Source organism: Antechinus flavipes, chromosome 2, assembly GCF_016432865.1.
Source record: "Antechinus flavipes isolate AdamAnt ecotype Samford, QLD, Australia chromosome 2, AdamAnt_v2, whole genome shotgun sequence".
In the NCBI taxonomy this organism is placed as follows: Eukaryota; Metazoa; Chordata; class Mammalia; order Dasyuromorphia; family Dasyuridae; genus Antechinus; species Antechinus flavipes.
The window spans coordinates 548,921,473-548,941,199 of NC_067399.1; the positions used below are offsets into that span (position 1 = coordinate 548,921,473).

Sequence of the window (19,727 nt, forward strand, 5' to 3'; positions counted from 1 at the left end):
ACTGAGACAGCACACATCCTGACTCCTTACAAAGTCCTTTGCTCTAACTCTTCTTTGAAGCCCAATTTTTTTGACTGAGGATAAGAAAAAGGATTTAAAAGACTCTCTCATGAACTACTAACTGTTGTCTTCTTGCCTTTGGCAGGGAGGGTGGGGATGCAGAGGAGGGAAGTGAGAATCATGATGTTAGAGTTGGAAGGGGAACTTAAAAACAATCTCATCCAACTTACTCATTTTACAGATAAGGAAACCAAAGGGCAAAATAAATAATCTGCCCAAGGTCACACTGGTAATAAATCAGGACTGAGTTTCTAATCTAAACTCTGAAGGCAATTTCCAGAGATACTCAGGAGCAGGGAGGATAAAACTCAAACAGACACACACACACACACACAATCATACATACACTTCATATGCACACACTGCAACACATATGTATACTTGTATTTTATAGGTGCATATAATATGCACACACATGTATTTTATTTATATAATGAGTATAAGTGTCTAGTATATATGTATATGTATATGGCTATATGTATATATACACATGTATATATGAATAAATGTGTATATATATTTATGTTTTATTCTCTCTGTTCCTTAGTATTGGAGAAATTGCCTTCAGAAAACCTAGTTTAGAAAACTAATTCTACAATTATTACCAGTGTGATCTTGGACAAATTATTTAACCTCTGCTCTTCAGTTTCCTCATCTATAAAATGAAGAAGTTGAACTAGATGGGTTTTAAGATTTTTTTCCAAGATCTATCAATCTATCTACTGACTTATCTATGTATCTCCTCTCTCCCTTTCTCCCTCTATCCATTTCTCCTTCTCTCCCTCTCTCTTCCTCTTCCTTTGTCTCCCCTCCACCCCACTTTTCTCTCTTTGAGGGCTGATTATTGAAAAATGGAGGCAAAGGAAAGATCTGAAGCATTTGGTCCACAACAGTTGGAAGGGGCAAATATCCAAGTATTATTGTTTTCCTCTTACAGATGAGAAAATGGAAGCTTTAAGAAGGCCAATGACTTACTCAAGATTTTTTGACTCCTAAATATCAAAGTGGGATTTGAATCCAAGACTTTCCCACTCGGAAAGCCGATACTTTTTTCTTTTATAAGGTTATCAAATGATTGGTCTGAAGTAAGAGGAAGAATTTCTCCTCAATGCAAGAAATATCAATGGAAATTCTTTCAGAATGGAATCCCAGAGAACTCAGTAAAAGGGAGGCAGATGAATGCTACCCTGGACTTGCACACAAAAAGATCAGGGTTAAACTGCTGATTCAAGACACCTAGCAATGTAGATCAGTCACTTCACCTCTTGGGGTACCTTACTCTCCTCATTTATAAACTGAGAAGGTTGGACTTAACAATCTCCAAGCCTTCCATATCCCTTCTTAGGAAACAGGTCCATGGCTAGAGATTGTGTTGTAGTTTTGCATTGCAGAGTGATGCTGGGAAAGTAATTTCATTCTCTAAAGCTACGATGGAACAAATGACCTTGATCTCAAATTATAGGTTTGTCCCCTTCTCTTTCCTACTCTTTTTTTGCTCTCATCTTTTCCAATACTGATACTAGTTAGGACAGGGTCATTTCTTAGCAGAGAAGCTGCGTGGCTGCTGATGCAGGTAAAGAGAAGTTAACCTTGGGAAGAATCCAGTAGAAAACTAAAGTTCCTCTGGGTTTGTCGGCTCCCATTTTCACATTTCTCTACTCAGATTCATCCACATCAAATGACAGACCTAAGGTTAAATCTCTTCACAGTGAGTAACACAGCAACAGCAAGATGGATATGATGATCAATTCTGAAAGACGGGGCTCTTTTCAATAGTGAAACCAATGATTTAGGCCAATTTCAATGGTCTTGTGATGAAGAGAGCCATCTGTACCCAGAGAGAGAACTGTGGGAACTGAGTGTGGATCACAACATAGCATTTTCACCTTTTTTGTTGCTGTTTGTTTGCTTTTTGTTTTCTTTCTCATTTTTTTCCATTTTGATTTGATTTTTCTTGTGCAGCATATTTGTGGAAATATGTATAAAAGAACTGCACATATTTAATATATTGGATTACTTGCTGTCTATGGAGGAGGACAGCGGGAAAGGAGAAAAAATTTTAGAATACAAAATTTTGCAAGGGTGAATGTTGAAAATTATCTATGCATGTTTTGAAAATCAAAAGCTATTAATTAAAATATTATGAATTAAAATCTAGATCAATGTAACTATATGTGAAGAGAAAAAAAGGTAAATCTTCATCTCAGACACATACTATGTGACCTGTCCAACTCACTTAACTACTTCAAGCCTCAATTCCTCATTTGTAAAATGGTGATAACCATTGTACCTACGTCACAAAATTGTTGTGAGGATCAAATGAGGTTACATATGAAAACTGCTTTGTAAACTTTAAAGCATTATATAAATGTTAGCTATTACTACTAGTAGTATTGTTATTATGACACCGAATCCTAAGATTTAGAGGGAAAAAAGACATAGAAGTCATCTACTTAACCCTTTCATTTACAGATAGAAACTGAGGCCCAGAGAGAATGTAGATTTGGAGATCAAATGGTTGTCAGAGATCATTTAGACCTTAGCTTCTTAAACTATACATTGTGACCATGGAGTCTCACCTGAATGTGGAGTCACAAAATTATGATATATTATCAGGAAATATTTGATTTGTTTACCTCCTTTATATATCTATATGAAAGTGTGTGTGTGTGTGTGTGTGTGTGTGTGTGTGTGTGTGTGTGTGTGTGTGTATAAAACCCAGATTCATATAAAGATTTCTCAGGCAAAAAAGGGATTGTGAGTGGGAAAAGTTTAAGAAGCTCTGTTCTAGACAATCCCTTCATTTGACAGAGTAGGAAAGCAAGCTCTAGGGATGTGAAATGACTTGCTCATTCAGATGGAAAATGGTGATCTGGGATTTCACGTTATATCCTCTGACTCTTATTGCATCATGACTGCCTCCAAGCATGAGCTGGACTGGGGATCTCCTGTAGAGCGAGACAGATGCTGTTCTGCTTTCTGAAGGATTCCCATCCTCACTGGGGTCCAGCACACATGTCCTGGTCCATGCTTTTTCCTCTCCCCCCAACTTTCCCACTATTAAAATCTGCCTCAGGAAAGAACCTAGTCATTCACACTTAAGTACAATGTGCTTAATAAGTCTCTCCTCCCAGGGCCATTTGCATTGTAAAGGAGGACCAAACCTGGGGAGAGAAAGACCCTTGCCACAAAATTTCAGAGATGTAGTAAGCTAGTTCCAGAAGCTGGTTGTTTTGGGTGTCTTTTTAATTTATTTTTTAAAGGGGAGGGCTCTAGGGTTAAGGTGGTTTTGTTCTGAGCTTCTAAAGTCCTATCCCATTGGTGGGTGGCCTCCCATTCAAAAGGTGTCATTGTGCTACCATAATAGAGCTGATTCTCTTGGATCATGCGGTTTAATCTCTGGGGGATGGGAGAGAGCTGTGGCCTTTTGCTAAAACACACACACAACCTTGTGGGCCTGCTCCCCACCCCATAATGGCTTGTGGACATCAAAGAGGATGAGTCATTGAGCCAGGAAGAGCCACCTATTTAGTAAATTTTAAAGAGAGAAAATATCCACCCTAAATCTCTTCTTACTCTCTTCTGAACATGTCTCTTGGAATTTTCTGTGGGTTTTCCCGCAAGGTGGAGAGGGAAAGAGCTTTCCCTTCCCCACCCTGCACCCTACCCTCTGGGAACATGCATATGTACAACAAGGTGAACCTGAGCCTGACTCACTAGGCCTTGGCTGCCTCTTGGGCTTTGAGGAGCTTTCCCTGAGCATAGGTGATTGAACAATGACACACTTCCAACCCTGAGAGATTAGGAGCTCCTGGATCCCCCAGTCAGTGCTGACTGTCCCTGGGGGGGCTGCTCCCTACAACCGTAGTAATCCTTCTCCAAGGAGGGGGCCACTTACAGAAGGGACTACCCAAGGCATTGACCTGATTTGTTGGAAGATATAGACCTTGAGGGAGCACATTACTGACTCAAGATGAAATGGCTTTTCAGCAGTGTCACTGTTCCATGATTTTTTGTTTTTAAGAATTAATCTTGAGAGAGGATTTTGGGAAAATAGCAGCGGGTCAGAAAATCCCAAGATCTCCAGGTTCCTTTTCAAACAAGACAAAAGAGCAGCAAAAGTAAATGAGAGTTGGGGCAGAACAACGATTCTCCTGGGACAACTGGAGAAGATTGAAGAAACATCCCGGGACGAAGGTTCAGCTGAGTGAAGTGTAAATCTCTCCCGAAGCATCAAGAGGTGAGCCCTAGAGGCAGCTGGGTTGGGAGGTAGGCTCAGATTTAGCCACCTGAATTTTCACCTCCCAGACAGTGAGGGGGAGGGAAGGTCAGCATTTGCTTTTTAGGGACACCAAGCCAAACTGTGCTGCCCAAAGGGTCCCTGGGTAGGAGGAAAGCAACACAAGCAGTTCTGAGCACAGAAGCAGGGGCGCTGCTGGCAGTGAGTATTTGCAAGAGTAAGTAAGTTTGAGTTCCAGGCCAGAGGGGAGAACTGAAGATTACAGCTCCCACAGGGTCCTCAGGGAGCAAGAGCATTTTGAGCACAGTGTGTCACAGAAAGGGGTCTGGGGGGCTACTCTAGCTGTGCAGTGGGAAAGGAGTTAAAAGGTTGGCCCAGGACAAAGCTTAAAAAATAAAAAGAATGAAAAAATAGAAGAGAATGTGAAGCAACTCATAAGAAAAATAAGTAATCTAGAGAAGAGATCAAGAAGAGAAAATAGGACTACCTGATGATCAAAAAGAGAAAGGAGTTGGGGAGAGAGAGAGGGAGAGGGAGGAGGAGAATCTTAATAAAATAATATAAGAGGGGCAGCTAGGTGGTGCAGTGAATAGAGCACCAGCCCTGAAGTCAGGAGGAGCTGAGTTCTAATCTGATCTCAGAAACTTAACTCTTCCTGGCTGTGTGACCCTGGGCAATCACTTAACCCCAATTGCCTGGGCAAAAATAAATAAATAAATAAAATAATAGAAGAAATAAAGAAAATTCTCCTGAAGTTTTAGAATAATAAAAAAAGTAGAAATAGGGGGAAAATTCATTGATCACCTGAAAGAGGATGAAGAAAATCTATAGGAATATCACAGCCAAATTTTGAAATGTCCAGATTATGGAGAAAATATTACAAGAAACATGAAAAAAAATTAAAATATAGTGGAACTACAATTAGAATTATATAAGACCTAGCAGTGGCTATGCTAAATGATTATAGATCTTGGGACACTATATATTGAAGAACAAAAGAAATGAAGTTGTGGCCAACCAGCAAAGTTAAGTAAAATCCAAAACAAGAAAAAAAATGGACATTCGGTAAATTGACAGACTTTCAGAATTTTGTCACAAAAAGGACCAGAACTTAAAAGAAAATTTGATGCACAAGATCCAGGAGAAATAAAAGGTAAAGATAACAAACCAATTGCAAAGGACTCAATAAGGACAAATTGTTTATTTTTTATATGTGGAAATGTAAACAGTATGTCTAAGATTACCATTAGCAATTTGGTAGTTTGAAAGAATTATTAGCATAGAGATGAATATGATGTGATTCTAAAAAGCAACATGGTGTGGGAAAAGGTAAAAAAAAGTTATTATCTCATACAAATGAGGCACAAGAGGAAGAACTGATATAAAGAAATTAGATGGGGGAGGAGGGCTGGTAGTTCTGGCATCCTACTCACATTAGATATGGATTAGAGAATAACATTTATTGAGGTTATAAAACTCTTCTAAATTTGCAAAGAAATAAGAGGGTGAGGGAATAGGATAAAAGGGATATGAAGAGCATGTGAATGAATGAGAATGACATATTTTAAAAAGTTTTCAAAATTCAGAAAAAAATAAGAGTCAAGGGGATAGAGTAGGGGAAGAGGATAAGGGAGGAATTTTTGAAGGGGGGTAAATTAAGGATGGTCAAGGTAGAAGGCAGAAGTAAAGTAGAGGAGTGAGGAGAGATAGGAATAATAAGTAGAATAATAAGAAAAATATGAAGGAGGAAAATATACAAGAAGTAATTATATCTTAGAATGTGAATGAGATGAATTTACCCATAAAATAGAAGCTGATAGCAGATTAAAACTTTGAATTCAACAATATGTTGCTTTCAGGGAATGCTATAAAAATGAGAGATACACATAAACCTAAAATAAAGATCATGAGTGGAAATTATTATGTAAGAAAAACAGTGGAAATAATTATGATCTCAGAAAAAGTTAAAGCTAAGATAGATTTACTCAAAAGAGAAAAAATAAGACTACATTTTGTGTCAACCATATTAATAAATATTATTTTAGACCTCTTAAAATAACCAGACAGTATAAAACATCTGAGAGTATATCTGCCAAAAGAGACACAGGAATGTTATAAACCCAAAGAGATTTTATACTAATAAATTTAGATCTAAATAATTGAAATAATATTTATTGTGCATGTGTGGGTAAGTCAATATAAATTTCTAAATGACTGTTTTACCTAACCAATTTATATAATGTCATCTCAATTAATTTACTAGAAAAAAACTTACTGAGTTAGAAAAATAATAAGAGGGTTCATTTGGAAGAGCAGAGGGTCAGGAACTTCAAGAAAACCAGGGGGGAAAGATGTAAAGTAACTAGATTCTGTAATATAAACCCTTAAATCAAATTATAAAGTAAGAGCTACGTTGAAGTATAAAGTGGATAATTCTGATTAGTTTAAATTAAAATTTTCCTGCATAAATAAAACCTATGTAGCCAAGAACAGAAGGAATGAAAGAAATGGGGGACAAACTTTCACAGACAACTTCTCAGATAGAATGTGATTAGCTTGGAATATCACTGTGGTGTAGGAAATCATGAACTGATGAATTTAAAAAAATATGGAATGACTTGGATTCTTGAAGGAAGAAGCTATCTGTCTTCAAAGAAAGAGATGAAAAGTAGAAGTAAGCATTAGTATAGTCTTAACTTATATAGATGAGTGTATATGTGTATATATGTATGTTTATAGATATTTATTCATATGTGTAAATATATATTTGGGGGGGTGTATGTGGATGTGTGTGTGTGTGTGTATCCACACTTAATTATAACCTGGGGCAGGTAGGGAAAAAATAAAACAAAAAGCACACAGCAGAGAACAACAACAACAACCTAGAAAGAAGCAAAGAAAACATGGATAGCTTTGAAAATAAAATGTGGTATTTATTATATAGGTTTTGAAATGAAAATGTATTGTTTAATATTGAATCTTCTCATGTTCTGTGTAATTGTCAATGTGTTTTTTTTTTCTTTTCTCATTTTGTATTTGTTTAAAATATATTTTAAAATTAAAAAATCAATCTCCTCCCAAAATACAATAGAAATTATAGGTGATACTATTATCATATTTTGTCTTTGTCAGTGCATACTTATAATTCTTTCATGCTTAAAGAATGTCTTATGTTTGAAGAATGTTTTTGTGTGTGCATGAAATAAATGGTTATCTTATATTAGATCTAAACTGTTCAATGAATATCTTTCTCTTTTGGGAAGACTCTAGGCATGAACCAACCCCAAACTCTAGATGATTCCAATGGGGTTCCAATGGGGAGTTCTAAAGAGCTAAAGAAAATGAGGAAAGAAGGAGCCTTGTCCCTCTTTCAAGAGTTCAGACTCCCCTGGGACTGAACTGCCCCCCTTGTGTGAGACCAGAACAAGGACTTCTTAATAGGAAAATGCATTACCCCCCACCTCCCTTGAGCCAAAAACAGGATCTGTGGTTACTCTAATAATAATAATCCTAATAGGAAAAACCTTACTGAGAACAATGGTTTGCATTTGACTCGCTGAGTAATAACATGTAGGTCCCAGCCAACGGAGAATTTTGGTTCTGTGTAAGCAGAATGGAGAAGAACTCATGGTTCATCCAGTATGAGGGCTGGTCTGAGTCTAACATTAAACAAGGGCTTTGTGAGGGGGATCAGCTCTTTAAAATCTGTCTTCCCTTCCTACAGCGTGGGCCCCAGCAGGTCCAAATCTAAGGAGGAGATTTGAGTCATGCCAGTGCCTGTGTTTCCTTCCAGAAATGGATATGCCTCAAATCCAGGTGTTCTATTATGAGAACATCATAGGGGCAGGACCTAAAGGAAATTTACTGACGAAGACCTGGGGGAGAGGGGTGGGACCTGGCAGCCCTGTGGAGTACTGATCCACCCTCCATCCAGTGTGCCAGTATTTGTACCTCTACCCACGCTGTTCCTTTGTAACATAACATAAGTCTTTCTCTGGAAAATGGACATGTGACCGAACTCTCTCACTGGGCTAACACTGGCTATAGATGAACGGATTCTTCCCGGATAAGCCTCAGAATGCAGCAAGGCATCCCTTCACTGGATATCAGGAGAAAAAAAAAAAAAAACTGAGGGGGAAAAAAGTATAATTCTAGCAATTTTGATCAAGGGAATCTCATAATATGATGATAAAGGACAAAAAACCCCAAACAGTTCTTACAGATAGGTAGAATCATAAGGTCTTTGACATAGAAATGTTTGTTGCATTGAATTAATGTGGTATGATATGAAAGCTATTTGGAAGTTCCTCCCACCTCCCTGGTCTACTCCCAAATATGCTCCCTATTTTCCTACCACACTGGCTGAAATCCCACCACTTAAGTGGAGAAGGGGAAATATTTAACAGTCCTTCTCCTTTAAAATCCAAATAATTTCATCCTATTTGCTTAAAAAGGACATAACTTGTATAATCTGGTACCCAAAGATTCAACAATGTTATTTCAATTAATATGACCTAGATAGAAGGGACTACCTTTTTTCTCTTCCCCACTCCATATTTGTAGAGGCAAATCAGTATATTGAATATACTTCAGAATCGGGAAGACTTGAATTCTAGTTCTATCTCTGACAGATATTCCCTACATGTCCCAGGCAAGTAATAGTGACCTCTCAGTATCCCCAGGCAACTGGCTAGAATTCACTTATTCTAATTAGCTTAGAATAAGCTAAATTCGAGTTGCCCATCTTCTTTGCCTACCCCTTGGTAGAGGGAATTTTCTGTATTAATAAAACTGAACACCAAAAAATTATCTGTGTAGGTCAGTGGTCCTTTTTTCTTTTCTCACTCCACTTTGTTCTTCTTGAAACTACACACTTCACAAGAGAGAATAGCTAGAGAAATAGGGTTTTCCTTCATTCAAAGATAGACTTACTAGTTTATTGTGATTTTATAGTTTTGTTTGGTTTAAAAATCTGATCACTCTTTGAAAAATTCCACTGGGAAACTAATGCTTTATGGTATTATTTGTCATTGATATTGTTGCTGTTTGTTCTTGTTCTTGAAGAGGACTCTGATGTCAGGGAGGTGATGCCATGACAAGCAAGTGAATTGGATTTAAGTGAGGGAGGGATATGCAAAGTCACCAGCTTCATTTCTCCTCTGGAGCCATCTGGGTTCAGTACTTAGTGTGTGAAGGAAGAACAGAAAGAGAATTTTGGCATGAAAGTCAATCTACTTATTTACTTTTAATCCTGGCAACTAGATTCCTCCCTGGTAGATTCAATACTAGTCCAGATTTTGAAACTAGCCCTGACTCCAAGGCAATGCTTCCATCGATGTAAAATGAGGGAGTTGGACATGATGAATTCTGGAATCCTTCCACCTCTGTGGATTTGGAATATAATCTTATGTCAATAGTACCACAGCTGCCCAGACAGGCTCCTTCCCACAAAAAGTCTCCAACTCTAGACCCACACAGATTGGATTCAGATCTGGGAGCGCTTGATCCCAAAAAGGGACAGTTCAGGTTTTTCTCAATCTCTTTGGCTCATCACAACCCTACCCTGGAGTAGCATTCCCAGGCAAAATTTTGAAGCAAATCCCCAAAACTGCTAACAGTTTTCTTTCTAAATAGAATACTCAATGTACAAAGTAGATCTCAGATATAGGATAGCTATTTATTTCTTCTGTCACAATTAATAATGATCATAACACAAAAAAGCAACTAGCATGAACAGAAAAGATGCTTAAAACATGAAACTGCTCCTAGGAGGAAAAGATAACTTTGTAAGACTGCTCAACAGACAATTCACATTCACTCTGAATCAGTATTTTTAAGCATGGTCCTTAAGGAAGAAATCTAGCTGATAAACCCCAAGATGTCTTGGGAGATGTCAGCAATCAAAATTTACATTTCTTTGGGAAGAACACCTGCTGGTAATGGTATGATATCCTATGTGGTTGCAGGAAAGGAAAGAAAAGAAAAAGAAAGAAAGAAAAAGAGAGAGGGGGAGAGGGAGGGAGAAATGAAATGAGAAGAAAGGAGGGAGGAAAGAAAAGAGGGAGGGAGGGCAGGAAGAAGAAAAGGAGGAAGGAAGGTAGGAAGGAAAGAAAGAAGGAAGGAATCATGCCTTAAACCCAAATCACTCTAGCTCCAATAGGCCCCAGTTGATCAGTTTGGGCCCTGATTGGCTCAGAATAAATAGCAATTATTTCTATTTTGATCAGAAAATCCAAGGGCATTTCTCTCCCAGATTGATTTTTTTTGATTAGGCAAAAGTAGCCATTCTTTGCCTTAATATTTCCCTAGCTTTTAATGAGTGTTGCTTCAGTCAAACTGAGATCTCTTAAATCCCTTAGCTTAAAAAGGCCAAGATCCAGGCTCTGGAGGAGAAAATGAGACTTGTGACTTTGCACAGTACTCCCTCACTTAAATTTAATTCACTTGCATGTCATGGCATCTCTAATCCATAGTCCTCTTTGTGAACAAATGGCAAACAAACAACAACATATGTTTAAGCAACTCACAAGTCTATATCTTCTGGTCAGCCAGGCTACAGAATCCCTCTGGCATAGCATCATTATCTTTTGAGTTATGGAAATCATTTTCCACAAGGCTCATGTCTTCTCTAGCTAATGAGGTCACCATCAGACATGAAAATATCAGTTTCTCAAAATCATTGTTCAATGACCTGGATTTAGATAAAGAAATACAAAATAGGGTGGCAAGTAGGTAGTATAGTGGATAAAGCACTACCCCTGAAGTCAGGAGGACCTGAGTTCAAATGTGGCTTCAGACACTTAATATCTCCTAGCTGTGTGACCCTGGGCAAGTCACTTGACCCCAATTGCCTCAGCAAAAAAGAAAAGAAAAAGAAATACAAAAATAGAAGAGGGAATCGGGAACTTGAGGTGTAGATCCATACTTACTTACATTAGCATTTATCCTTGTTTCCCTGAATATGAAGTCAGTTAAAAAATAAACATTTATTAAGTGCCTACTACATGCCAAACATGATCCTAATCATGGGAATATAAAAAGAGGGAAAAGATACTACCTTCCCTCAAAGAAGAGCTCATAATCTAAATATGTAAAAACAAGCTAGCAGGAAGTCATTAAAAAAGGGAAGACCCTAGAATTAAAAGGGATTGAGAAAGACTTTCTGTAGAAAATAGGATTTTAGGTGGGACTTAAATGAAGCCAAGAGGAATTAGAAATCAGAGATCAAGAGGAAGAGCATTCCAGACATAAGGGACAGCCAAGGAAATTGCCTAGAAATGAAAAAATGGAAGAATTTTGTTCATAGAACACTAAGAAGGTCACTAAGAAGAGGATGGCATAGGATGTGGCTGGAAGTAAGGGGTAAGAAAACTGGAAGTCCAAGAGTTTGGCAAATGCCAAACAGTATCATCATTGTTGCTATTGGGAGAAATTGCTAGTGGTGGTAGGAGAACTGGCATTAGATGTGTCTCAACAAAGATGCCCCACCTATAAAAAAAGAAAATGTTTTCATGATCCTTAGAGTTTACAGAATGGGTGCTTCTTCCAAGATCAGTTACAATCTTTAATGAAATTATCTGTTGTTTTTATGACTTGTTCTTTAACCTATTCTTTTTGGGGGGATTAAATTATTTAGTCTACCTTTTTTTTTTTTTTTTGGTTTTAAATACATTTTTATTGAAGTTCACATTAATTTAAATCACTTTCTCAGGGGCCCTTTATTAAACATAATTTTTAATTGCATTGAGTTTAATAGCTCTGTTTTTCCTCATGTATATGTAAGGGTTTTATGCCTTAATACATGAGTAATTTTCATAAAGTTGTTGTGAAAATTAAGAAATCTGTATGCTTCTTTCAAAATAGAAAGCATAGAAGCATATTGTGACTCAAAAATTGTTGAAGATCTATTATACCTAATTTCTATAAAATTCTATTCAGTACCTTAACTTCTTATCAATTTTGAGGCAGTTTAACTTGTCTAGGTCTGAAAGAGATACATTAAAGTCCCCAGCATTTGAATTTTATTGTCTATATAATTTAATTTTGCTTTAAGAATTTGTATGCTATGAAATTTGGTAGATATATTAGTATTTATATTAATTTATTATCTATGGTATCTTTCAATATAATGTAATTTTCTGTTTATCTTATTTAATTAAGTCTCCTCTTGTTGTTTCCTTGACTGAGGTCATGATTGCTTTCATTAAAGCACAACTTGGCTTTGGGATATGAGTGACATAATTACACAGTCAAGTATTCCTACTTCCAAAACAGTATTAGAGTCCTCTGGATCCTAAATCTCATCTTACTCTAGTGCATGGTTTCAGGACATAGTAAGTCCCTAAATTGGAAAACTCTGCATAGAACCCTGTAGACTTCTGTCTCCCCATGCAAAATGGAATGGAAAAATGATTCACTCTGCCTTTTTTCTTGAGTTTCTTGAGTTGGATTTGGTCTGGTGCATTTTCCATGTTTTTGTAGAGTAGTTTGTAGGGGCAGCTAAACTATGTAGCTTCTTTCTATTCTTCCATTTTGACTGGTTCTTTTCAGTTACCAACAATCAATCAACAAACATTTAGTTAGAGCTTATTACTTACATATTAGCCACTATGCTAATTACTGGGCATATCAAGAAAGGCAAAAAAAAAAAAAAAAAAAATGCCTGTCCTCAAGAAGTTAATATTCTAATGGGGGTAGACAAAATGCAAATAACTACATCCAAACAAGGTATATGTGATGAATTAGACATTATCTCAGAGGGGAGATACTAGTGTAATGAAAGATTTGGAAAAACTTGTTAGAGAAGATGTGATTTTTAGGTGAGACCTGAAGAAGTCAGAGAATCCAGGAAGTGAAGATGGGAAAGGAGAGCATTCTAGTTATAAGGAACATAACATGAAAATATATGGAATCAGAAGATTAAATGTCTTCTTTGAGGAACAGCAAGGAGACCAGTGTGTAAAAATTCTGGAAAGAGGAAAACACTAGGCTAGAATGAGCTGTAAAAGCTAAACAGAAGATTTTGTATTTGATCCTGAAGGTTATGTGAGTGACATGCAGACCTGTATTTTAGAAAGAGAAATTGATAGCTAAATAAAGGATAGGCTAGAGTGGGGAGAAATTAGAGGCAGGAAGACCAATTGGAAGGCTATTGAAATATTTCAGGTATGCAGAGATGAATATCTATAGCAGGATAGCAGTAGAGTCAGAGAAGGAAGGTACTATATATATATAATGTATATGTATATATGTTTCTACATTTATAAAATGAACTAGAGAAGGAAATGATTAATCCCCTCCAATATTTTTGCCAAGAAAACTCCAAAAGGGGTCACAAAGAGTCAGACATAACTGAACAATAACAACAACAAATATATATATATATATATATATATACACACACACACACACACATACATACAAGCGATGTTACTAGGATAGAATAAACAGGACTTAGCAAAAAAATAGATATGGGGGGAGAGAGACAGAGACAGACAGAGACAGAATGAGAGAGAGAGATACCCAGACACAGAGAGAGAGAGAAGTCAAAGATGATATGTGAACGTGACTGACTAGGAGAATGGTGATTTTCCCATTGTCTAGAGTGAACTCTAGACAATAATAGCGAAGTTAAGAAGAAATGTGGGAGAGGGGTTAGAAGAAAGATGATGAGTTCTGTTTCACACATGGAGTTCAAGATGTCTATGGGACATTCAATTTAAGAAATCCAATAGGCAGTGGAAATGTAAGATTTTTGAGTCCCCAGTCACAGGGATAAATATGGGATTGCTACATTGCCCAAAAGCACAAATGCTTCTATGCTGAATCTAAATACTTGTCCTTTCCAATGGAACCAGACTACTAATAGCCTCTGTTACCTCCACAAATCCTGGGATCAACATGATATCAACATCACTGCCAATGACTTTGGTATGATAGTATCCAGTGATTAGGCTTATAACTTAATTTCCCAGTGAAGGACTTCTGGCCTTGGACCCCAATCTCTAGGGTAAAACTAAGTAGTTTCAAAAATTTACAGATGGGAGAGACCTTAGATGCAAGGTTGATAGGGATCTCTGGAGTCATCTTGTCCAACCTTTTGATTTTACAGATAAGGACATTATGGCTCAAGGAGGTTAACTGACTTATAGAAGATTACACAGGTAGGAAGAGAGACAAAGATAGAGAGACAGAGACAAAACGAGTTAGAGCTCAGGTTTTTTTAATACCAAATCCAGTGTTCTTTTGTTCACTGCATTCTTATGGAACCGAGGAGCTGATTACTCCTACAAACTTCTCTCATACAATTGTCTGTCTGCTTCTCTCCCTCAGCTACCAGGATTTCTTGCCCCAGACGTACTTAAATCATCAACCCTGTTTGAATCTCATGTTTTTCTGTGATCCATCCTAGAATAATAGATACCTGACCCAGCTTCCACATTTAGTATTAGTATCACTTCATGGCTTTTTGTCTAGTCCTATTGTCCTTTAATCTCCAAACTGTCAATTCTGGCCTTCCCAAGTGTGTCCCCTCTGTCCATCGCTGTGTAAGACTTACTTGTGATATTTGGGGTGGAGATCAGTGAGGCAGAAGAAAATGGTTGTCACTGAGGACAGAAACTGTGCCTTCCATATCAAGGCTCTGCAGGGAACAGCCAAATGGTAGTATTTAAAGGGGCACACATTGTGCGGGGGCCATGGAGGATGCAGAACAGACTATTTTTAGTCAACTGTTCTGACTGAGTGAAAAACCTGAAAGCTAGTGGCAGTGATTGTCTTTATTCTAGCAGCGCAGCTGGTGCTACTAAAATTAGACCGTAGCTCCTGGGGTATTTTGCAGTTCACATAAGAAGTCACCTCTCAATGTGGAATTGTATCATGTAAGGATGCCTTAATTTTTACTGTGCAACTCCATTTTTCCTAGCACTTCTTATCCCTTGGGTATAGCCAAAATAAGTGAAAGCAAGTTATTCACTCTGAATGTCTAATTGAATGAGCGATAACATGGTCATTGGGTCTCCTTATGCCTTCTCCGTGAAGTCTAACATTGGAATCTGAAAAACCTGGGTTCCATCTTATACCTGATACACATTTGCTATGTGACCTTTAAGAAATCACATAAACTCTCACTGTTTCCGAGTAATATTCTGGGATTATAAACTATAGAAGAATTACTCATCATCAATGGCCAAAGTTGTCTAGATCAAAAAAAGAATCAAGCTGAATATAGATAAGAAATCCTGGGCAATAATTTTTCTCCTATCCAAAAAGGGATTACAATTAGACACAAGATGATCCAATTATTGACCCCAGAGTATTGGGGTGCACTTATTCTCTTGATCTTCACTTTGGCAGCTATTATAACCTCAGGACCTCATGGTCTTCTGTTTGACCCCACCCCTATAAGGCAGTTGCCTTCCTAAGAATTCCATTGCCACAGTGCCCTATTTATCCCCACAAGGTCATTATGAGCATCATGAATACCATAACATATTTACTTAGTCCTTCATGGTTTGGAAAGAATTTTTTTGTGATAAGCCTATGAAGAAGACATGAAAATATTTTTCAGCCCAGGAGTAGAAACTAGGGCACAGGGAAAGTAAGTTTTTGTCCACAATTGTAAGGCCAGTAATATCTGTGTCAGAACTCAAACTTATGCTTTCTAACTCCCAGTGGGAAGAGAGGTAAAAAGTTCTTTCTACTATACCCCACTGATATACAATAATATACATAAGGCTATATGTAACCATAGAATATTATGGAAAAATAGTCAGGTACCATAAAATAAAAGCTTTTTAAAGATAGGAGCTGGGTTCAAAACCCACCTTTGACTTACATCATCTTTGGACAAGTCATTTAATCACATTGGATTGATCAATCTGCAAACATTTATTAAACACCTAGTTTGTGCCAGGCACTATCCTAAGCATTGGACTTTATTTTCTACATACGTAGAACCAAGGGGTTGAATTAGATGGCCTCGGAGGTCCCTCTATTATCTTATGAGTCCAAGTATTTTGTTGCCTACTACATATATGTAACCAAAGACAAAGATATATCTAAGCAAGAGAAAAATAACAATTAGACTCCTGAGCATAGCATTTGTTCCCATGTCTTTTTGCTCCATTTATTTGCATGGATTTGAGAGTAGAAGACCTTTAGGATCCTTCATCCAGATAGATCTTGGCAGTTTGAAGAGAAAGTACCCCATCTGCACTGTTCTTACCTGGATACAATTTATTTTTTTTCTCAATAATATTTTATTTTTCTAAATGCATGTAAAGATAGTTTTTTACATTCATTTTTTTTGTGTGTGTAACTTTGTATTCCAAATTTTTTTCCCTCCCATCCTTATCTCTCCTCTCCCCAAGATAGCAAGCAATCTGATGTAGGGCAAATATGTGCAATCCTTTTAAACTTATTACCATATTTGTCATGTTGTGCAAGAAAAATCAGACCAAAAGAGAAAAAAGAAACATGAAAAAGAAAAAATAAACAAATAAAAAAAGGTGAAAATACTATGCTTCTATCCAAATTGAATCTCCATGATTCTCTCTCTGGATGTGATTGGCATTTTCCATCCCAGGTCTATTGGAATTGCTTTGAATCATCATATTGTTGAGAAGAACGAAGTTCATCACAGTTGATCATCACATAATCTTACTATTACTGTGTCTAGTGTTCTCTTGGTTCTGCTCACTTCACTCCCCATCAGTTCATATTTTTCCAGGCTTTTCTGAAATAGCCTGCTCATTTCTTAAAGAATAATAATATTTCATTATATTCCTGTACCATAACTCATTCAGCTTTTCCCCAACTGATGAACATCCACTCAATTCTGGATATAATTTAGCAATTGGACATTCCTAAAAGGAATTTCTAATTATATATAACAGCTAGTTTTCTGACTGAAACTTAGGGAACAGGAAACAGTTGGGTTTTTAATCTTTTTTTTTTTTCTCCTAGATCCCTTTGGCAGTCTGGTGAAGCTTATAGAACCCTTCTTACAATAATGTATTTAAATGAATAAAATAAAATACACAGGATTACAAAGGAAACGAATTAATTTGAAATCTAGCCCATCAAAAAAAATTAAATCAAATTCAGGAACTTCTGGTTAAGAACCCCTGAAATAGAAGTCTGTGGGGCACTAACCAGTTGGGACTGTTCTTTGTTCCAAAGAGCATGGTACCTAGAATGAAAAATCCCCTTTTGGAAAGAAAATGCTATTTTAGGCAATGCTCTATTCCTGATGGAAGGAAAATTATTAAAGGATTTTTTCTCTAATCTATATATGCCAAAATTTTGCCTTCTAAAGAAGCTCAACCTTAAGTCATAAACTTTAAGCTGGATAGCAGGGTTCCTTCCCTCTTTTAATTCCTCTGAGGAAGAAGTCACCCCTCAGTTGATAACTCTACCTGAGGTCAGGAACAGGAAGCAGAGAAAGCATCAAAATCTCCAAGATTGCTGAATTGTTAAGTGACCAGCCCATCTTCTCTTCCCATCATACTTTTCCTGATATCTTTTATATTCTTATTCCTCAAGCCTACTCATTTTAATATAGCCACTAGGCTCTTTTCTATTGTAAAATATTCTTCTTCTCGTGTAATATTCATTTTCATTTCTTCAGACTTTTTCATTCCTTTGGTAGGTATTTATCAATAGTGGTAAAACTTAATAATATTAAATTTAAATTTAAATTAATTAATTATTATTAATATTTAAAAGATGAGTCTTTGTCTCTGGAGATGCTTAGAGTCATTAAAGAAGCTTCACAATATTCCAGAAACAATCCAGCACTTCTCTTTTTAAATTCTGGGTACAATTTGTTGTCCATTTGTCCCACCTCTACCATATAAATACCACTGGAGAAGTTCCATGGTTTTCCCATCCAACTATATGCCATAACAAGGGCAGTAGACACCCTTGATCAACTTGATTTTTCCCCATTGTGGATGATCAAGCTAAACTATTTTGAGTGGTTATGGATCTCTTCCAGGAGGCTCTACAATGTTCCAGGGCTTAATGTAAGCAGCATAATGAAATCCACAAACAAGAACAGCTGAAGGACCTCACCATCCATAGGGAAGCTGTCTCCAAATTGAACTCTTCACTGGATCTCGATCAAAACAGCTACACCTTTGGCAAGTATATTGGCTCCCTGTTTTGTGTCTTACAAGATGTTTACAATCCTTGGGTTATTGAATAAGAATATTTCTATTCTACAAGGAATCTTGAATGACTTTGGTGAATGGATGGGAGACACCACGCTGGAAATAAGTCTTTAAGGAATACATTTTGTATTAAAAAATTAAATTCTCTTTCCATAGTGATTGAATGATAAACAAACAAGCATTTATTAAGCACTTAGAATTTGCCAGGCACTGTATTAAGTGCTGGGAATGCAAATAGAAGAAAGCAAAACACTTTCATGGAGCTGGAGGAAAATAACACATAAAGGGAGCTAGAAAGAAAGAAGAGGAAGGATACACATTCATGGGGCATGGTTTGGAAATGACTGAAAAGTAAGTTGGAGGCCTGTTTAGGGGCAAGAGAAGGTCAAAGTTTACCTATAAGAGTTCAGAGAGATTCCAGGAAGAGTCTAAAGTTCTAGTGGGTAAGAATGAGTCCAGTGAGGAAAATTAGGGCAATGACCAATTTGCAGGTGGCCTAGTGTTTGGGAATAAAAAGATAAAAATAAAATACAAGTGTCCCTGATCTCAAGGAATTTATTATTGGTTCTACTATTCCAACTGAAGTTCATTGGGAAGCCCATTTAATCAATGGTGCGGCACTAGAAACCCCTACATCTCCAGTTTCATCAGGAACCATTGAAATATGTCTTCAAGCAAACATTAAACATAGGCCCAAAGGAGGCTAAAAATGGCTACTGGGGAAGAAGTGGTCAAAGCTTCAAATCCACTGAACATTGTCAGCAAAATTTTAAGGCTTGAGGTAGACTGGGAAGTGGTGGTTTAACATACAGCTGCCCCTAAAAATTATTTCAGCTGCTCTTAAGCACTTCAAAGTAAAAGCAAACAAACTTTTGGATGCAGAAAAAAAAAGATAAAACTCAAGCATTTTAAATAAAGAAGAAAGCCTTTTTCCATATCCTGAGGATGTGTATTTTTTCCCCTTTACCAGACTTTCCAGAGAGTGAATTGAAGCCAATGTGTGTTTGTGTGTGTGTGTGTGTGTGTGTGTGTGTGTGTGTGTGTGAAAGACCACATCTCAACTACCTTTTTCAAAAGTAGGAAAAATTTTGTGTATAAAAGGGGAAAAGATGTAAGTTAATACCTAGATTTCTTTCCCCTGATTGCTTGTTCTAAATTAGCCCCAACTGCTTAAGGAAAAATGGTATGGTATAGAGAAAAGGCACTCTCCATAGTCAGAGAACCTGCATTCATTTCTTTGTACCAGTATTCAT

The 19,727-nt window shown here is 37.1% G+C and overlaps 1 long non-coding RNA gene across 1 annotated transcript; it reads left to right on the forward strand.

Moving 5' to 3' along the window:
• Nucleotides 1-3,698: 3,698 nt before the first annotated feature.
• LOC127551314 (uncharacterized) lies at nucleotides 3,699-19,409 on the forward strand. Its single transcript, XR_007951056.1, has 2 exons — nucleotides 3,699-4,300; nucleotides 18,300-19,409. It is a non-coding gene; the product is annotated as an uncharacterized LOC127551314 (long non-coding RNA).
• Nucleotides 19,410-19,727: the final 318 nt, after the last annotated feature.